Source organism: Pongo pygmaeus, chromosome 1 (assembly GCF_028885625.2).
Source record: "Pongo pygmaeus isolate AG05252 chromosome 1, NHGRI_mPonPyg2-v2.0_pri, whole genome shotgun sequence".
In the NCBI taxonomy this organism is placed as follows: Eukaryota; Metazoa; Chordata; class Mammalia; order Primates; family Hominidae; genus Pongo; species Pongo pygmaeus.
This window is the reverse complement of record NC_072373.2, coordinates 7,149,151-7,156,101: the sequence shown is the minus strand read 5'-3', so window position 1 is coordinate 7,156,101 and position 6,951 is coordinate 7,149,151.

The window sequence follows — 6,951 nt, the reverse complement described above, 5'->3', positions numbered from 1 at the left end:
CAATTCTAATCATTTCCATCTATTACACACAGTCAGTGTGAAAGTCAAATAAGATACTAAAGGTAAAAGTTCTCCTTTCTTTAAATTTTTAAATACTGTCTTTCCAAAGAGAATGTAAATTCATTTACATATAATTTAGCTTTGTTTCTTATATCACAGATAGCACTATTTCTTGTGAATAATAAGGAATCTAAAAATATACTTCATATGTGGTTGTTGTGAGAGGTGTGAGTCGAAAATTATCTATTTGTCCCAGATAATACGGTAAGCCCTCACTTAACATCATTGATAGGTTCTTGGAAACTGTGACTTTCAGCAGAATGACTTATAATGAAACCATTGTTTTTCTTCATAAATGATGTTATTATGAAACATTATTTGAGGACCTGCTATATGTCATTTTTCTTAAAGCCACACTTTTCAAGAATCTATTGAGAACATTCAGTGAAGGCATACCTATTATACTAATTTCACAGCTCTTAAAATTATAATCAGGCCGGGCACCATGGCTCACGCCTTTGGGAGGCGGAGGTGGGCAGGTCATTTGAGGAAGCTGAGGTGGGCAGATCACTTGAGGTCAGCACTTTGAGAGGCCAAGATGGGCAGATTACTTGAGGTCAGAAGTTTGGGAGGCCAAGGTGGGAGGATCACTTGAGGTCAGGAGTTTGAGACCAGCCTGGCCAACATGGTGAAACCCCGTCTCTACTAAAAATACAAAATTAAGTGGGCATGGTGGCTGGTGCCTGTAATCCCAGCTACTCGGGAGGCTGAGGCGGGAGAATCACTTGAACCCAGGAGGAGGAGGTTACAGTGAGCTGGGATCATGCCTCTGCATTCCAGCCTGGGCGACAGAGTGAGACTCTGTCTCAAAAATAAATACATAAAAATTAAAGTTAAAAAACCCTCCAAAACAGTAGTGGATTGGTTAAATAAATGATGTGTTAACTATATAATGGAATAAGTTATAAGCCACTAAAAATTATGTTGGAGAAGACTATGTAATGGCATGGTAAAATAATTTTGATACATTAAATAAGAAAAAGTAAGTTACAAACGGTATATATGCTATACATGTCATGAGACATGTGTCCAAACTCAGAGAATGTACACAGCAAGAGTGAATCCTATTATAAACTCTGGACTCTGGATGATAACGATGCATCAATGTTGATTCACAGATTGTAACAAATGTCCCTTCTGGTGAGGGATGTTGGTAGTGGGAGAGGCTGCATGTGTGGGGATAGGGACTATGTGGGAAATCTCTGTACCTTCTGCTCAACATTGCTGTCAACACAAAACCACTCTTTTAAAAAGCCTTTTTAAAATTATGTAATTTAAAGAATTTAGGGGCTGGGAATGATGACTCCTGCCTGTAATCCCAGCACTTTGGGAGGCCAAGGCGAGCGGATCACTTGAGGCCAGGAGTTCGAGACCGGCCTGGCCAAAGTGGTGAAACCCTGTCTCTACTAAAAACACAAAAAATTAGCCGGGTATGGTGTCACACACCTGTAATCCCAGCTACTCGGGAGGCTGAGACAGGAAAATCACTTGAACCCGGGAGGTGGAGGTTGCAGTGAGCCGAGATTGTGCCATTGCACTCCAGCCTGGGTGACAGAGCAAGACTTCATTTCAAGAAACAGAAAACAAACAAACAAACAAAAAATTAGCCGGGCATGGTGGTGGTGCCTGTAATCCCAGCTACTCAGGGGGCTAAGGCAGGAGGATTGCTTGAACCCTGGAGATGGAGGCTGCAGTGAGCTATCGTGCCATTGCACTCCAGCCTGAGCAACAAGAGCAAAACTCCATCTAACAACAACAACAACAAAAAAGAATTTAGGGAATTATTTATGGGGAAGTGATATTCCTGAACTTTTGTATTCATAAAATAAAAATGAAGGCAGCATTGTTTTCCTAGGAAGCTTGTGTGCGTGCACGCATGTGTGCATGCACATGTGTGCAAGTGTGTGTCTAGGTCTGAGCAAAGTTAAGTGAAAGATGCTTATCGCTGCATTTTGCTTAATTTTTTTCTGTATTCTTGTGACATATTATATCACTACATTTTATTTTTTTATTATTATTATTTTTTGAGATGGAGTCTTGCTCTCTCGCCCAGGCTGGAGTTGGAGTGCAGTGGCGCAATCTTGGCTCACTGCAAGCTCCACCTCCCGGGTTCACGCCATTCTCCCGCCTCAGCCTCCCGAGTAGCTGGGACTACAGGTGCCCACCACCACACCCAGCTAATTTTGTTTTTGTATTTTTAGTGGAGACAGGATTTCACCGTGTTAGCTGGGATGGTCTCCATCTCCTGACCTCGTGATCCACCCACCTCCAGAAGTGCTGGGATGACAGGCCTGAGCCACCGCGCCCGGCCTATGTCACTACATTTTAAACAGCATCTCCCTTTTCTCCAAGTTTCTAATCTAATTTTCTCCAAGAATTAGATCATTCTAAGGATAGGAAATGATGTATCCAACGCAGCAAAGGTTCTCTCACTCTTGCTGTTGCTCTGCTGCTGACATCTGCTATTTCCTTCAGTCTAATGCAAAGACAAGTGGCCAGGGCAATGACAATGGCCTGAAGACTCTGAGCAGAAATATGATTGGTTAGCTGATGAAGTCCTGGTTACTAAATATTTGGATGCAGTGGGTTCCAATATGTGAAAATGGAATATAAAAGAAAGCTATAACAGAGCTTGGCTTTTTATAACCTTAGGTGGCTTTAGTATAGGTTTCAACATTTGTGGAAAGACATGACCACTTTTTTCTACTTGGAGAATAAAATAATTTTGCAAAGAAAAAAAATAAGACAGTAAGTGCCACATGAGCCTAAGATTGTCAAAGAAAAATTAGCATGGAAGGGAACACATCAAAGTATCACTAACCTTGCTCATACATTGCTGGCTGAAGTGTTATTTGGTAAAAGCTCCATTAAAAACAATTTGGCAATACCTATCAAAATTATAAATTCACATATGCTTGGATGCAGCAATTCTATTTATATGGGTATTTTATGATATGCTCACACATTTGAAGATAATATACGTGTGAGCTTACTAATACAATTTTGTGTGAAAAAGTTTGAAAGTCAATTTAAAACATCTATTGGAGAACTTGTTAAATAATTATGATATTTGCCTAAATATTATGGAACTATAAGACAGAAAGAGGAAACTCTTCTTGAACTTTTGGAATAATCTCCAAAGTATATTTTGTGTGAAAAAACTTAGATGCATATATATTAAATGGTTTGTATTTTCTATGCTACTGTATTAGTGCGTTGTTGAATTGGTATAAAAAAAAAATACTTGAGGCCAAACACAGTGGCTCACACCTGCAATCCCAGCACTTTGGGAGGCCGAGGAGGGTGGGTCACTTCAGGTCAGGAGTTCGAGACCAGCCTGGCCAACATGGTGAAACCTCATCTCTACTAAAAATACAAAAATTAACTGGGCATGGTGGCACGCGCCTGTAGTACCAGCTACTCAGGAGGCTGAGGCAGGAGAATCGCTTGAACCTGGGAGGCAGAGGTTGCAGTGAGCTGAGACCCCACCACTGTACTCCAGCCTGGGTGACAGAGCAAGACTCCATCTCAGAAAAAAAAAAAAGAAAGAAAATACCTGAGACTGAGTAACTTATAAAGAAAAGAGGTTTAATTGGTTCAGAGTTCCACAGGCTGAACAGAAAGCACGATACTGGCATCTGCTCAGCTTCTGGTGATGTCTCAGGAAGCTTCCAATCATGGTAGAAGGCAAAGGAGGAGTGGGCAGGCCACATGGTGAAAGCAGGAGCAAGAGAGAGATGGCGGCAGTGCCACATACTTGTAAACACACAGATCTCCACCAGAACCCACTTACTATCACAAGGACAGCATCAAGGGTATGGTACTAAACCATTCATGAGAAATCTATCCCCACTATCCAATCACCTCCTGCCAGGCCTCATCTCCAACACTGGGGAGTGTATTTTAACATGAGGTTTGGGTGGGGACACAGATCCAAACCCTACCAGCTACTATTTGCTTTAAATAAAAGGGAGTCCTGGCCAGGTGTGATGGCTTACGCCCGTAATCCCAGCATTTTGAGAGGCCATGGCGGGTGGATCACGAGGTCAGGAGTTCAAGACCAGGCTTGCCAAGATGGTGAAATCCTGTCTCTACTAAAAATGCAAAAATTAGCCGGGCATGGTGGTGGGCGTCTGTAATCCCAGCTACTGGGGAGGCTGAGGCAGAGAATTGCTTGAACCGGGAGGCGGAGGTTGCAGTGAGCCAAGATTGTGCCACTGTACTCCAGCTTGGGCGATAGAGCAAGACTCCATCTCAAAAATAAATAAAAATGGCAGGGCACGGTGGCTCATGCCTGTAATCCCAGCACTTTGGGAGGCCGAGGCGGGCGGACCACGAGGTCAGGAGTTCAACACCCGCCTGGCCAATATGGTGACACCTCGTCTCTACCAAAAATACAAAAACATTAGCCGGAGGTGGTGGTGCCTGTAGTCCCAGCTACTCAGCTCGGAAGGCTGAGGCAGGAGAATCACTTGAATCCGGGAGGCGGAGGTTGCAGTGAGCTGAGATCGCACCACTGCACTCCAGCCTGGGCAAGAGAGTGAGACTCCTTCTAAAAGAAATAATAATAAATAAATAAAAAGGGGTCCTTTGCGCAAGATGGCGCGGAAGGCAAAGAAGGAAGCTCCTGCCCCCTCCTAAAGCCAAAGCCAAAGCCAAAGCGAAGGCTTTGAAGGCCAAGAAGGCAGTGCTGAAAGCCATCCACAGCCACACACAAAAAGGAACGTCCACACGTCACCCACCTTCCTGCGGCCAGACACTGCAACTCCCTAAGACAGCCCAGATATCCTCAGACAAGCGCCTCCAGGAGGAGCAGGCCTGACCACTGTGCCATCATCAAATTCCCGCAGACCACTGAGTCAGCCATGAAGAGAGAAGACAACATACCTGTGTACATTGTGGATTTAAATTGTACAGATCAAGCAGGCTGTGAGAAAGCTCTGTAATACTGGTGTGTAATACTGGTGTGTAATACTGGTGTGTAATACTGGTGTGGTCAAGGTCCACACCCCGATCCGGCTGATGGAGAGAAGAAGGCGTATGTTTACCTGGATCCTAATTACAATGCTTTGGATATTGTCAACAAAATTGGGATCATCTAAACTAAGTCTGGCTGGCTAATTCTAAAGATATATCTATCTATCTATCTATCTATCTATCTATCTATCTATCTATCTATCTATCTATTTATCTATCTATATATATATATTTTATATATGAGAGAGATATATAAAAGTGGGCCAGAGGGAACACACACACACACACACACACACACACACACACATCTCTCTTTAGAATTAGCCAGCCAGACTTAGTTTTATGTATATATATCAGTTATATATATCTATTTTTTCACCAGAAAAAAAAATAGAATAAAATAAATAAAAGGGGTCAAAGAAATATGCCTTCTTTCCAGTGTACTTTATCATATACATAAATGTAATTATGTTTTGGGAGAGAAAAAGAGTGGGTGAAATTTTTTGTTCTTTTTTTTGAGACAGGGTCTCACTCTGTTGCCCAGGCTGGAGTGCAGTGGAGTGATCTTGGCTCACTGCAACCTCTGCCTCCTGGGTTCAAGCGATTCCCTTGCCTCAGCCTCCTGAGTAGCTGGGATTACAGGCACGCGCCACCATGCGTGGCTCATTTTTTTGTATTTTTAGTAGAGACGGGGTTTCACCATGTTGGCCAGGCTGCTCTCAAACTCCTGACCTCAAATGATCCGCCTGCCTCAGCCTCCCAAAGTGCTGGGATTACATGCGTGAGCCTCCGCGCCTGGCCAAAATTTTTTTATTGTGTACTCTTTTGTACCCCTTGAATTTGAAACATGTAAGTAAATGTTATAATTAAAAATTTTTAAATTCATAATTAGAAATATGACCAACCTGCTAGAGCGTAAGCTTCATGGAGGTAAGGGACTGTGTCTGTCTTATATGCAGTTCTAGTCACAGCCCCCAGCACAGCACCTCACATGGAGGAGTCATTTAATACTTGAATGAATAATGAACGGTTAATATTTAGTTGTGGTGTTCCCGGAAATTTTTTGTAATTTTAAAATATTCTCTTATATACAGGTTTTGGATTTTTATAATCAGAAACACAATTTTTAAGTGGAAGGCAAAAACTCAGATGCAGCAGAGTCCTTAGTCCCAGCTCGGCCTCACACCTCAGGAAGCCTTGTGCTTTTTGAAATGTTTCCTCAAAATGTTTTAAGACCCCTCCTTTGGCTGGAACCAGCCAGCACTGGCAATGCTGTCTCAGCAGGGTGCCAGGGACACAGACCAGCTCCCGAGGTGCTCCGCCGCCCTCAGAGGGCCAACCGGATGCACCAAGAAGCTCCGGGACTTGTGTCTGTTGGGTCATCCTGGCCCAACCTATGGTGGGGCCCCGGTTCCAGGAGGGCAACCAGAGAAGATAGCTTCCCCCGGCTGGTGCAGCGTTTCTTTTGTGCACTGTTGTACCACAACATGGTACTGACACCTGATTTGGAGTGGTTCTTAGAGCAAAGGGCAAGATCAGGGATTGGCTACTGAGCCTTGAGCTTGAGTTCCCATGCAGCCTGTGCACCTGTTCTCACCTATGTTTGAACATTTTTTTCGTTTTTTTGTTTTTTGTTTTTTTGAGACAGAGTCTCGCTCTGTCGCCAGGCTGGAGTTCAGTGGAATGATCTCCACTCACTGCAACCTCTGCCTCCTTGGTTCAAGCAATTCTCCTGCCTCAGCCTCCTGAGTAGCTGGGACTACAGGCGCACGCCACCACGCCTGGCTAATTTTTTGTATTTTTAGTAGAGACAGGGTTTCACCATGTTGGTCAGGCTGGTCTCGAACTCCTGACCTTGTGATCTGCCCTCCTTGGCCTCCCAAAGTGCTGGGATTACAGGTGTGAGCCACCGCA